The sequence below is a fragment of the Pseudopipra pipra genome, chromosome 5, assembly GCF_036250125.1.
Source record: "Pseudopipra pipra isolate bDixPip1 chromosome 5, bDixPip1.hap1, whole genome shotgun sequence".
In the NCBI taxonomy this organism is placed as follows: domain Eukaryota; kingdom Metazoa; phylum Chordata; class Aves; order Passeriformes; family Pipridae; genus Pseudopipra; species Pseudopipra pipra.
Window position 1 is genome coordinate 69,939,332 of NC_087553.1, and position 14,809 is coordinate 69,954,140.

At 41.0% G+C, this 14,809-nt stretch overlaps 1 protein-coding gene and 1 long non-coding RNA gene across 16 annotated transcripts in view; both read right to left on the reverse strand.

Annotated features, from left to right (window-relative positions):
- LOC135415034 (uncharacterized) overlaps window positions 1-14,809 on the reverse strand; it is a 621,260-nt gene that overhangs the window by 260,729 nt on the left and 345,722 nt on the right. The window lies entirely within an intron of this gene.
- CELF2 (CUGBP Elav-like family member 2) overlaps window positions 1-14,809 on the reverse strand; it is a 558,920-nt gene that overhangs the window by 86,186 nt on the left and 457,925 nt on the right. The window lies entirely within an intron of this gene.

The following is a 14,809-nucleotide window of genomic DNA, read 5'->3' on the forward strand; positions in this document are numbered from 1 at the left end:
GCAAGAGAAAATGAATATTGCTGGTGGGTGCCAAATATAGTTCATGCAGTAATGCATAACATCATTATTTTCTATTTAGAGCACAGAAACAAGCATATAGCTTGCTTAAAACAAGTCGTTTCTTTTACCGGAGAACACTAAAACCGCTGAAATTCAATGGCTTTTGGAAGCTTTCCAACTCAGTCATTTGCAATCCACTACACTCTGTGGTTCAAATTCAAGTTAAATTAAACATTAGTTAGAGAGACTAAAAACTAAGCTGCGCTTTAAAATAATATTAAAAATTAAAAAAATAATAGAAATACTAATAAGAATGGAAGTAATAATACTAATACTAATAATTCATCTAGTGATCCCCTTCCACAGTCACCCCCACATCCTGCTGTTCCTCCTGTACATTTACTAATTAGGCTGTAGCACTCGGTCTCCTTTAAAAGTTGTATCCTCATATAGAAATTAAAAAGTTGGATGTCTTAGAAGAAATTCCCTTCCTAATGTACAAATAGCTAATGTTGCTCGGTTAGCAGTTCTCCTCCATTTATTTAATCCCTTCATTTCTTACCTCCCACACTTATGGCAACAACTCCAAGAGACAAGTGAGCCAAACAGAGTGGAGATAAAGAACAGGAGATATGGCCAAAAATTGTCTCTTCAAAATCACTTGGAAAGCAAAGTGATTAACTATCTTATCTTCACACAAATGAGGCTTCACAGAACCTATTCAATCCTAAAAATAGACATTAAGTGGGATTCTATACCTTGTTGGGAATAATGCCTTGGGGATATTTCATATCATCCATGCTTAAAAAGCAAATCCATTAGACAACTGAGCAAAACATGAGATATTATTTTAACAGTAAGAGTTATCCATCTCATCTGCAGCGGCAATAACTTCTGTTGACATTATGCCAATTGAAGTTTGCATGCCAACGGGGTGGGGCAGGAAGACAACAAAAGTCTCTCCGTGACATTAATTGCCTGGGTTTTAACACCCATTCGAGGCAACTGCAAGGAGCAAAAATTCCTGCCCAGGTTTCTGAGCGGAAAACGAAGCGCGGCGAGGCGGCGGTTTGCCCAGTGCCAGGCAGGGAAGCACTGCATGGGCCGGAATGACGATCCGAAGGGAGGGAGCCAAGCTGTCCGCACCACATCAGAGCCTGAGCTCCTCACGCTCTAATTGATTCCTCTCCTAACACCACTGCAAGGTACTTACCGCCGCTATCTCTTCTCGGCAGAAAGGAAGGTAATGGGGGAAAAAGGCATAGAGGCTATATGTGATTCATCTGGAGTTATTCCACAACTGAAGCACAGTGTCTCAATCCAAAAATCTTGTCATTTTATCATCAGATACAGGTAAGACATTAATTAGCGTGTGTACTCCACACAAGCATATTTTTTTTACAGTATTACTCCCTGGATACCCTACTCAAGAGGTAACATAAGAACTCGAAGCAGTGATCCAGGGCTGCTGGAGCAACCAAATGCCAGCCAAGCTGTTGTGCGTTTGGGATCTCAGCTAATAACTAATGCAGCCCTGTGCTGCATCGGGTGGATTTGCCCAGCATGACCTAAGATGCCACGACAATTCCCAGCATGACACAAGCTTTCCAGTCAATGTCCCACTGGACATGACTCAAGTGTTCTGAAGCCGTACTTTCTTCCACCTCCCTAGTTGGGTGTTTATTTCCTAAAGTCAACAGGACTTTAGGACTCAAAAAGGAGTACTTTTCCTTCAAATCTAAGAACACTCCCTTGCCCCACATCAGTATTTGGAAAACAGAGCCAGAGCAAAGCCAAAATGCGCTACCTATTAACTCATCTTTTGCGAGAAGTCCTCTCACCTCCCATGGGAATTAAACAAAGGTCCCTCAACCATCCCAAAAGGAGAAGGCAGCAAAGTAAGAGTTTGTACTTACTTGGGTGGTCTGCAGAGGCAGATTTCACATTTCTTCTCCCAGAAAAAGTCAGATTCCCTGCTTAGGAACCACTGACTCCTGAGGGCATATTCAGTGACTTTTGCCCTTCTCAGAATCTATGAAGGCTCAAGACAGTGTTCCCATTTTAAAAAAGACCTCTCTGCTGCCAAATGGAAATATTCAAGTAGCTCAGTCTGCGGTCACCATTTTAGGGTGCTAAGCTTCGAGCCTGGTCCGCAGGAAACCCCTCCCTTTCTACATAAATCCCTCTGACTTCACATCAACATCTAGGATGATTTTTAGAAATTTGTGAGGAAAACAAAGCAATTCTCTACCCTCTTCTTCTTCTCTCCCAAAAATACCATTCCAACAAAAAATGAAATAAATTCTCTTTCAGGCTACCAATGACCGTAAAGAAATTTAGTTTAAATGGAAGGTTTTTAAAAACATGCAATAGCTTTTGTAATGCAAAGCACAAACTCGTTTCTCAGTGAGGCCAAGGCTACCAGCATATTAAATGCTTGTTTTGCACAAGTTTTATTTTAAGATTTACGCCGTTCTGTGCTTGCATGTACTGTCTGCTCTATGAACTCTGCTCTGGGAAAACACCATGTGATTATGCTCATCAATATCCTCTACCTTTGCCAAGTTAAAATTCAGGAAATAACCCTTTAAAAGAGATGACTAAGAACAGCAACATTTCAGAAAGGCAAGAAAGTACAGTCAGGGGCTTCTCTGTTTCTTTCACAGCGTTATCTCATCTACACTTATCTTCTCAATTTTTTGCTTTCACTTAATAAGAGAGAAATCACCCTCAGCCACTCCCCCAGTTTCACATCACAGATTTTTCTGTTCATTTACTAAGCGGATCTTCTGCCTGACTCTTTCTGCAGCATGGAAGGTCACCTTGATCCAACAGCGCACTTGGGCTCCTCTTCTGACAGAAACTAGAGTCTATTATTTGGTACAAAACTCAGATTCTAGGCTACAGGAATTTTTTTTTTTTTATGTAAAGCTTTTTTAAAGTTCTGTTGGAAGGCTTTCCTATTTGCATTACAATGTACTAGCAAGAACATCTTATAGCTAAAAAGTGTGATTGAGGTAAGTCTGAAATAAGCCCCCAAAGCATCAAAATTATAACTTCTATTAAAATTCTACCTTTTAAATTAGAGCAAAGGGTACAACATATAGAGTAGGCATTGATGATGTGGGGCTGCTGCTGTTTTCACTTTTAGCAAAGGGGCAGAAAAGTTCTAAGTTTGGAATATATCTCTTGATTCACAATTCCCACCCCTCCAGAAGGCAGAAAGCAGTCAAATTCCCCCCTGTTACCAAAAAACAGACCAATCCAGATTTCTTTAAAGGGCAGATATGAGCCCCAAACTACTTGTCAACACGCATGCCTCTAAATATTGCAGGGAATAGCCAAAGCATTCAGGTAGAAAAGAGGTTTTGAATGAAGATGTCAAAAATCCTACTCTCCTGACTGAGATCAGCTGGGATAAGTAGTACAGTTTTATTGTTGAACAAGCAGAGCCATAATATTTTACGCCAAATGAGGATATGGCTCATAAATTCTATTTAAGCTCTCTATGAGCTGAAGTTACAGGAATTTTCCACGACTATCCAGTATCAGCATCCAAATAAAAGCTCTCAGTGTTATGCCAATACTCTGCAGTGGCAAAATAATCTGGCTGTGGAGAGAGAATGAAAAAGATACCTTGATATTCGATCCATCTATGAAAACAGAATGACACTGCAGTCTCCAGCCACAAGGATACACAAACACACACTGTCCACACCAAAATATGAACCTCTAGTTGTGTATACGTACAAACAACAGTAAGAATCACGTCAAGCAACCATGTTATTTTTAACCACCCTTTGTATGAACTCACTCTTTAATTTTTTAGCATCTCTGTAGCTAATGTACTCTGCTAGTGCTTTCTTTGGGATGAGGAAAGTGGTTTGTACTCAAACTAAACACACACAGTATATATTTATAGTGCTAATCTTTAGGAATTCTAAGGTATTTGAATGTTTCTGTCAATAGGTGTTTGGGAAGTTAAACAAACAAAAAATAAATGGACGACATTAGCAGAAACATATATTTTTGAAGAGTGAGTCAGTTCCAGCTGGCTGTGGTGTTTGGATCAAGCTGTGATTAGTAAAAGGGATGGCATCAGGAACAGTAAGTCAAAAACCAACCTGCCTCCACCCATCTGAACCAGCATCTGACCCCAAACGTGAACCTTAATGCCCGTGTCCAGAGACAGGGCCCCTTGATTCTCTTGAAAAAAGCAACAATATGCTTCATTTAGCGACTATAAATGTCAGTATGGGAAAAGCTGCCTTCCCTTACTTATTCTTTTCTGCTACTCAATTAGAAGTTTTCTCCACGTTGTGCCCCATGAGTAACATCTTTATGCGCGACTTGCCTAAAGGTCAAAGAAATCTCTTTGCAGAGATGGCTTCGGGTGGAACAGCTGGAGGCCACGGAGAGCTAGCAGGAAGGTCCTCTGATAAAACCAACTGAGCTAAAAGCTCTTACAACCATTCATCCTACCTGCTCCAAAGGTAGCATTTAGAGCTATTGGGAAGTCTTGAACTCCTGGTTTCTTGGCATATGCTATTTTTTTCTGAGAGAGGCTAATGCAGCCTGAGGGCTGTTGCAGTGCCAGCAAAGCTAGCAGAGGGCAAGAAAAGCACAGGGGAAGAGGAATGGGTGCAGAAAAGAAATTTCTGTCACACTCTCTATTTTTGGCTCTCATGTCAACAGGGAGGAAGACAAGTGGCAGACATGAGGGCTGTCAGCTATCAGGCCACTTTTAAACTGGGATAAACCCATGTCATTCTTTGCAAAATGAAAAGGGTCACAAGAGGCAAGGGACATGCCTGCCTGAGCAACCCTCAGAGCCCTCCAGACACAAGTGTATAAGCACGGCACTTAGACTGGTTGAAGCTCTTAGCAAGATCTTTCTTTTTGGCTAATCATATATTTTTGCACAAATAGGAGTATTCTATATTCACACAAGCATAGCAATTTCCTTCACTTCTTAGCAACTGGAGAAATGAGAGATGAAACAATCCAGTAGCTCATCTTGAACGACTTAATGCCAGTACAGGATTACTGCCTATGCCATATTTTCTAGTACTTTCCTACCCCAACCCTCCATAAGGATTGGGATTTAACTTTGTTTCCTTTAGAAGATTATTCTAATTGAACAGACACTGTTTATTTTTTTCCTGATACTTGATCTAAGCTTTATTTCACCTCTTATGATGGTAAATCCTCTGTTCTCTGTACAATCAAAAATAATTCCCATTTATCACTGGCATTTGGGCAGTACTTGGCCCTGAAGGAAATAAATGCACCATCTACATGGATGCTGCTGTGGATGCTTGGTGAGGTACTCCCACAACAGCACTTACAACTCTGTATTCTTTGCAATATCTGAAATGAATATACTGTATAATAACACAGCACATTTTCCTCCAAGGTATTGTCAGGAATTTGCCACAAAATAATATTAGTTGCTGTCTGGTGGATACTTGCTCAAGTGATGGTCTAGAAAACAAACTCCCTTCAATCATTTGAGCCATTCACAGCTGAATGGAAATATAAAGGTATCACATCCCTCGCATCTCTGCATGAGGCTTTAATCCCTCTGAGAGATCCTGGCAGTGGTAAGGAACACCGGAGTGTTGTGTTTATTTTCATGGTGGCATTGCAAGCTTCAGTTATGGAGGTTATCTGAATTTCAGTTTATAGAGTCATAGAATGGTTTGGGTTGGAAGGGACCTTAAGGCTCATCTCATTCCAACCCCCCTGCCATGGGCAGGGACACGTTCCACTAGACCAGGCTGCTCCGAGTTCTTAGTTTAAAACTAATCTTATCCTATGATTAGTGCCTTGTTTTCCACAATCTTACTTTCCTCAATGCAGAATCCAATGTTCTCTATCTTGAAATCAGTGATAAGGCTCTATTCATGCTTTCTTAAAGATCGTTACAGACTTCTAATTATTCCTTTCAGACACGAGCTTCGTTTTCAGTTTCTTTCTCCGTTTCTTTTTTTCCTGTGATTCTCCTTCAGAAGAGAAAATTTCCACTCGCTGCAACTTGTAATGTTTGCAAGTGGGAATGGGTGAGCATTCCTAGGATGAATGACAGAGGCAGTGTATTAATGAGATTCCCTGTTAAATTGCAAATTCCATTTGCAAAGAAGCAAAGTTGCTTATTGTAACCCCTGCTTGCGTATCCCCCCTTCCGCAACGGCCGATAGCCCATCTCTGAGCTACAATAGAGTGAGAGATGGGATTGACTGCAGACTGCTTTAATGCCACTCTTAATGACAACTTGTGAAGATCAGGAAGTTGTCAGAATCAGATATCAGCAAAAGCTCCAGCTTGCTTTGTGAAGTCAGTCTGAATTAATTAATGGGTAGCTTTTCTTTGATATTGCTTTGATATTTGGCTGCAGCTGGATAAAAATCAACCACAAAGGAAGCTACATTTTGTTTACCACTGCTTAAGACTGTTTAGCTCAATGTGGGTTTTTTTTTCTTTTGCAGTTTTTGCTTTTTTAACTTCCCTGGCACAAGGCAATAGAGATAAGCTTTTGCCAATAAATGGAGTTATGGTGGCATCTTTTTCAGTGACTGCTTCTCTGCTCCTGGAGATACTCAGGCTACAGTCTGGGAGCAAAGCCATCACCGTTTTCAGCAACAAAATGGACATTCCATCCTTTTTTTCCCACTCCTTCAGATATTATGGACCATTCCAAAAGTGAAACAAACATTAGCCTTGTCCTCTCTGGTAGTGCTTTTCCTGTTAAAAGGTATTTAACACTTTAATCACAGAATCATAGAAAGGTTTGGGTTGAAAGGGACCTTAGAGACCATCTAGTTCCAGCCCCCTTGCCATGGGCAGAGACACCTTCCACTAGAACACATTGCTTCAAGCCTCATCCTTCCTGGTCTTAAACACTTCCAGGAATGGGGCACCCACAGCTTCCCTGGGCAACCTGTTCCAGTGCCTCACCACCTTCATAGTGAGGAATTTCTTTTTAATATCTAATGTAAACCTACCCTCTTTCAGTTTAAAGCCATTCCCCCTTGTCCCACTAATAGATATTTGCTCTTTGCTTTAGAGGGTGCTGAACACTCGACCCACACACTGACAGCCTAAAATATAAGGTCTGCAACTATGAGTCTTCCATGACTGTTCGGGGTGGGAATTCTCTTTTTAGTGTCTCTAAAGGTTTTGGATGTCTACCACTACAATCAGATGAACAAGTCTGTACCCCAGATTGGTGCTTGCACCCAAATGAATCCCTGAGTATTTCCAGCAGCCCCAGGGACCCTGCTGGCAAGAGGAGGAAGGATTTCTCTGCACACCACAGGAGGAAGAGCAGACAAAGAAGTAGATCTTCCAGCTAAGCTGATGAAGATGATAATTCTTACAGAGAAAGAGCAAAAAATCAATTATCTCTCCGGATCTGCAAAGAGTGTTTTTAATTAGCCAGAATATGATTTCCAAAGTGTGTTATTGGAGCAGAAGGCTCAATCAAGCCACCCAGTTTCACCTGGTTTTCCAGTATTATGGGGTTTCTAATGACCACAGAGAGGACAGAACTTATGTTCTCTCTCTCATCGTGCACGTTGTCACATAGAACAGCATGCTGCACCTGCACAGTGTGGTTCATTACCTGACTCAGATGGGAGAAAGCTGGCTGGGGATACCTCAGCTTCCCTCACTGCCATGGGAATGCAAACATTAAACAAGACACCACTGCAACCCTTCAATAGCAATGGACCACACAGCACAAGGTGTTTGAAGGAGGCAGCACAGCTCACAGGGCTGGACACAATGGCAGGAGGATGCTGAACAGTCTCCCTGTGATAAACACACCATGAGGTCCAGGCTCTTTAGTCGTAACATAACTCAGATCCATGGGTGCCAAACATTGCTATCGAGGTAGGTAAATGGCATCCAAGGGCATCTCTAATGATGTTGCTTCCTGATGCCTGCAACATTGTTTACGATTTGCCTTTCTAATTTCACGATTGTAGGAGTAGTCAGACAGTTAGGAAGGCTCCCTGAACTAGTTTTTCATTACGAAGGCAATTTTAATAGCTCGTGTCGTGGTGCTAATGAGGCTGACTGAAGCACCTGTACTTTCTGTTCCAGATTACAGAAAACAGCTAACACCAGCAGAAGGATAAATAGCTGTTTAAGAGAGTGCCTGAGCTATTATCCTTAGGTAAGCATCCCACCTAAATCTTGGTGAGCTTTGCAATACCCTGGGGTACTCTAGTGATGGCCTCTTGATTTTCTTCAGAGCTTTCCATTCTGAAGTATGCAGCAAAAGGTTCTCTGAATCAGTGATTTTTGGGTACCCAGCTTGGAAGTGATATCCTGTGAACTGATCCTCCACCCTCGCTGAGTAAGATGTTCTAAGTTGGACAAAACAGTCTGGAGGGATTTTGCGAAGTGATGACCTCAACTGGTTGGAGTTCTGGAAATAGGAGGTAAATTCCAGTGTCACATGCCAGAACACTCTGTCCTTTTGGGGATGGGCTTCACATCAGTGAATTTTTCTAAGGTCAAGCCATTATTATGCATTACTTAATTTCCATCCCAATATTATTATACTGCAAAGCTGTGCAAAAAAATTCCCGAACTACTCCAAAAGAACACTCTAAAAAAGCTAAATGCATCTAACTGCATTTGCAGCTGGGCTAATGTGCTCCTGCTTCCCACCAGACCTGCTACACCATGGAAAAGCAACAGCCTGATAGGAATGTCTGGGGTCTAAAACAGCTCATTGATGCTCATGCCCTGTGCAGCTCTTCACCTTCCTGACACACCCAGGTTTTAGGCTGGGACATAACCCCCAAGTAATGCAGATCAAGGTTTGGCCACGTTCTCACGGTGCCTCAAGTCAATGGATCTTCCTGCATTTCCCCATTCTTGGAGAGTGTCTTCCAAATGTTTGAAGCTTTTCCAAAGAATAAAACACTTTCTAGAGCACAGACTCATATCCAGATATCACATTACTTGAGTCAGCGCCCTCAGCACTAGGCAACCAAGTGCTGTGACTTGCTTTCTTTCACCCCCACAAGAGTTTAACACTTTCATACACAGTGGAACAGCTTCAAGAGGAGAGATAGTGACCTCTAATCTCAACTAAGTCCAGTGGTGAAGGCTCTGTTAGGTCAATTCAAGTTAAATCCTTTCAACAAACAAGTCAGAGAGGATATGAGCTGCATTCTCCTGACATGCCAGAAAGTTATCCTAATGATCAGGCTGTACAGGAAGGTGAATTTGACCCCCCATCCTTCACTGAGAAAAAGGGACAATATAACTATGAATTAAATGTTTTGCTCAATTTAGAGAAGTTGTTTTCACTTGGTCAATATTCCCCTCTCCCTACACCTGCACAACACACACCATTCTGCCATTAAGCTGCACATTCAGCTACTTACAGGGATTTCATTGGGTTCCTAAATCACTTTTTTCCATTTTATGAATCCAAGGCTGGTGATCCATTAGGCGTTTCACAGCAATTGTAGGTGCAAACCCAGCCTTTCTAATAAGGTACCTGAATTTAGTGCAAATATTGATTTTTCATTGAAGTGACAAAGTCAGTGCAACATTTTTTGGAGGGGCAGAGGTGGAAGTGGTGTGTTTGCATAATAAAAAAACACTTTTCTTCTTTCTGAGCTGGGCAAAATTTATCCATTTGAACTGTATTTTAAGGGAAGGAATAGGCCTGATTCACTTTCTTAACATCGCTCAATGTCTTATAGCTCAGTTTCTAGGAATAGATGCTCCCTGGGAATTCTCTGCTTTCCCATCTGGTTATTTTTATAATTTAAACAGTTCTAGACTTTTTGGATCCTTCATTAAGCAGCATTTGGCCATGCTATATGGGTACTGAATTAGTTTAATTTGTCATCATAAATCAATCACTGCAATGCCTTAACTAACTTAATTGCTCTTTGAATTCCCTTTCTGTTTGTCAAAATCTCTCAAAATCATGGATATATCACATTCAGGCTATTATTCAAGTCGTATTGGATGATTACCTTTTTATTACAGGTAATTTTTACATGATGTTCCTATAATACTGACAAACCATAAGGCCTAAAGCAGAGAAGGGAGCTGGATATTAAAACACTACTCCAGAAAGGAGTATGCCAGGATAGTTATTAGAAAGGAGCTCATAATGTAAAGTGAAAATCAGAAATATATTTGGGGTTTTTGCTTCTTGTTGGACAGATGGTATTTTATCAGAAGCTGAATGAGGTTTCATAGAAACTTGTCATGGGTGCCTGCATCTGGCAAAAAAGGAAACCATGAATATTTTACAAAACAGATCCTACAAACTCCACCTTGCTGTTAAAATATTAAGAGCTTTCTCAAAACTGTATTTCTCCATCGTTAAACTCTTAATTAAATTAATTGATACAGCTAACATCCTAATTTCATGCCAGAACTTCACTACAAATGGTTTGCTGCTACTTGGAACATGTATATCCCAATTGAAATAAGAACCACGCAAACCATGAGTCTGTTAAAAGCATGGGAGTGCAGAGGCCTAAATAGGTGTGGGCTGTTAATTATTTCTGTGATAACCTTAGGTATGAGGATATATCAAAAAACGTACATAAAGGCAATAAACAATTGTTGTCATGTCCAATCTATCTAACTTCAACTACAGAGCAAAGACTCCAAAGAGTTTTAGGTGCAGATTTTACCAATGGATGCCCATTGATTCCAGACCTCAAACAGCCTCTGTATGAGATTAAAGGTACATTTATTCAGTTATTTGGCTCCGAGAATCCAACCAACATATGCTGTTCTTGTGTTACCTATCTGCACTTAACTCTTGCCAGGAAATCCTACCAGGTTCACTAGTTAGCAAACCAGAGCACGTTCTGTTTTTAAAATAAAGCATGTTAAAACTAAAACAAAGAAGAAATGTCAGTGCCATGAAGGCAGTTAAAGCAGTCCCTACATAAGGCTCTTTGAGGTTTGCCCTCTATACAGAAGCCAATTTTCACTAAGTAGCAAATTAGAGCATGGGGGAACCAAGATTATTACATCTAATGGAAGGTACAGAATAAATTTAGATGGGTGGAATTTATTGGATTATTCTGTTTAGGGAATAGAAGTTAAAACACCTCTAACGAAGCCATGAGATTCTTAATGAAGATGAGACTAGTTAAGGCCTCAGTTCTACATCTCAGCCCAAAGAAGCAGATTTCTAAGATCATTATTACATTCAAATTGAGGTTTTCCCTTTTCTCCCTTCTGCCTTTTAAAACAAAATCAAAATGAACACCACAAGAAAACCTGACTCTAAGCTGAACAATACAAACCGCATCCGTATGAGCTATGAGGATATCAGCTGTGTGCTTCCATGTTATATTTGAAAAGACACATCTGAAAAGTCATGTTGTTCATTTACAAGACATAAAAGCTACTTGTGATTCCAGCACCAAGTAAACAGAAGAGAACTGTCCCTGTTTCGTTGATCTGATTTATATATAACAATATGCCTGTATTTCTCAAACACTGCATATCTTCCCTGCCTAGCAGCAATCCTACATAACGAGTGATATCTAAATACATTTTTTGGGGAAGATAAAAGCTCCATTATATGACAAGGAATATTATGACTAACAGAGAGATTATACTAATCATGAGTAAGAAAGATGATGTTTGATCCTACTTGTGCAGAAAGTTTTTTAAAATTTTTTAAAAAAATCTTTTAAATGAATTTCTATCCTCAGGAAAATGATTAAAACCAGAAAAGCCTTGAGATGTCAGCTGGTGACATGTTTTTCTTCTTTATCTTTCTTTTTTGTTGTTGTTGCTGTGAAAAAAAAATATCTGAGAGAATACAGCAAAGTGCATCATTAACTTCTTATTAATTTTATAATACAAAGGCAATTCAGTTAAAATAGTAGTGCTGCAACTTTAAATTACAGAACTAGCTTGGTATTTAATGAGAGATTTAGCACAGCAGGGTTTCTGTTAAATTAAGTTGTGCCTTCACATCACAGTGGGAAAACAGGTGTATATTGGTTTAGAATTATGGAAATGTTGACTAATTCCAAGGCTTGTAATCAAACAGCAAGGCACCCTGCAATATTTTCTTCCAAGATCCTGCATTAATCATTTATATCTGGTCTTATTTTCTTCATGTCCACTAAAAGGGTGCAGCTCAAAGGAGCAGATCAAGCGCTTGTGTTTTCATGTCTCTGTTAAGGATGAGGTCCAGGCAAAAAGCAAAGATAGAGACAGAGCACTGCAGGCTTTGCTCAAATACCTACTTAAATTAAACTGAACATGCAGTCTTGGAAGGGGGATGAATTTCACACTAAAAAACCCACTTTTTTGGCTCCACTGGTGCCGATCCAAAACCTCCTTACTGAGCCACACGGAGTAGGTCTGCATTTAAGAAATGAAGAGACCACCCCAAAAATAATCTAGGCTCATTCATTTAATGAAGACAGAGGTATTTTCCTCCATGCCTCTGCAGCAGCGCAGGTTACACCTGAATGCAGGTAAAACACAGATGATTTCCAAGCACCACAGCATCCCTACAGCCCCCTGCTCCTGCCTCTGCCAGCTTTCCTTACCTTACACTAATAAATCACTTGCCTTTGCCTCGGATTTTCTTCCTGGGCTATTTAAGGATGCCTTATCTGATGCATGGTGGTATTACAGCAAAAGTGGAAGGCACAGATTCTTTTGTTTCCAGGAGATACCTTATTACTGAACCTCCTACCGACCATACCTCATTTACTGGAAGCAAGCTGACACTTGATGCCCAAATGAACCTGATCCAAATTCATCCCTTGTTGCAGCTCTGCCAGAAGATTGCTTCCATTTGCTCTGAGATTATTTCACACATGGACCCATCCACTACCAATTCCTGCTTGTTCAGTAAAAGCTGCTTAGCAGGCAAGAGGAACAATACAGAAATTGCTAAAATTCATATATGGAGAATCCTGCTAACGTGAAGTGTTTTCAGCACGTGTGCCACAACTTTAAAGCATGCTTAAATGAAGTTATTTTGGGCATACACAGATGCAGCATAACAGTATCTCCATATACGCTGAATGTCAGCATACTGCACGTGCAAAATATAGAATCTGTTATATAATATATGCTGAATCATCCTGAAGGACAAGTAGTAGATTTGTATTCAAGTTGCTTCTCTTTATTGGAGGTGTCCATTTAAAAAGTAGGTATAACAACTTATCTCAAAGTAAAATCTAAACATCTCTGGCTGTATCAGGCCCCAGAATCACAGGGATGCAATTTCCACATTTCCTTAAAAGGAAAGTTTGCAACCTCACAGTCAGGACATAAAAACTCATCTTGGAAAGACAAAGAACTAGAGAGAGCTTTAGAAAAACTATTATTTTTGAAATTTAAAAAAAAATCAAAAGGTACAGCAGTGCCTTTAACTGCTGCCTGCTCATTAGCTGTGCAAAAGTGAAGGAGAAAATGATGCACTGCTCAAGTAAGATGCAATGCAGAGCTGAGCCAGCTTTGCCATCTGAATGTGTAGAAGTCAGAGGAGGAGACTGCCTCTCCCCGTCACCCACTGAGATAACTAAGATCTCTCAAAACACAGCAACCAGCTTGAGGGGCTCAGGGAATAACAGAGGAGCAAAGAAAAGTGGCTGAGGTAGCTGGGGTTATTTAGCCTGGAGAACAGGAGGCTCAGGGGAGATTTTAATGCTCCCTACAACTACCTGAAAGGAGGTTGTAGCCAGGTGGGGGTCAGGTTCTTCTCCCAGGCAACCAGCGACAGGACAAGAGGAAATGGCCTTGAGCTTTGCCAGGGGAGGCTCAGATTGGACATCAGAAAGAACTTCACTGAAAAGGTGGTCAAGCATTGGAACGGGCTGCTCAGGGAAGTAGTGGAGTCACCATCCCTGGAAGTGTTCAAAAAACGACTGGACGTGGCACTCAGTGCCATGGTCTAGTTGACATGGTGGTGCTCGCCCAAAGGTTGGACTCAATGATCTCGGAAGTCTTTTCCAACCCTAACAATTCTATGTTTCTAAAAGGACCCTCTCTATTTCTAGGAGAAGTGATGTGTAGATCTTGCAGCAGAGCTTCAGGGATGCTGTCTGGGCAGGGTGCTGCTCCAGCAGCTCAGGACCACCTCCACTAGAGTGTCCATCCAATCTGCACAGCCATTTGACTCAAAGCATGTTGGAGAGCAGTTATTCAGTGAGTTGGTTTAAGTGCAACATTAGCTGAATTGGGTTAGAGCACTCGTCCAAGGGCTCGGCTTTTCCTGGCAGTGGAGATGGGAAACAACAAGGAAATCACCTTTCAGAGCCTTCATTTCTCTCTGAGGATGACACATCCCTCCCGTACAACCTTAATGTCAAGCCTGCTACTGGGAGGCTTGTAAGGTCTTGACACTGCCCCTTTTGAGAGCCAGTTGCTGGAAAACATCACTTGAATCTCAAGTGCCGCAAGTTTTCTCCTGTTTTCCTGTGGCTGGCCTACCTCTGCAGATTTCCTACCACCACTTAGGGCATTTACACCTGAAAATGACAGAGGACTTCCATTTTGCCTTGGTGAATTAGCAGGATTCACAGGTAACTGTCCCACGTACTTCTCCAGGCTGGTCATTTCCATGACAGATAAGGTGGCTTTCCTAACAGGAGTTGCATAAAGTGAGCTGGCCAGATGTGAATTTTTCAAACATATAGTGTCCAATTTCACATATAGCACATAGGAACTAAAGCAGATATTGGCCATATAACTCTCAGTCCAGTCAATGCTCTCTTCGTTTATACAGTGTATTTATTTATTTTCATGTCTGTAACCAGACACTTCAAACATATACTTC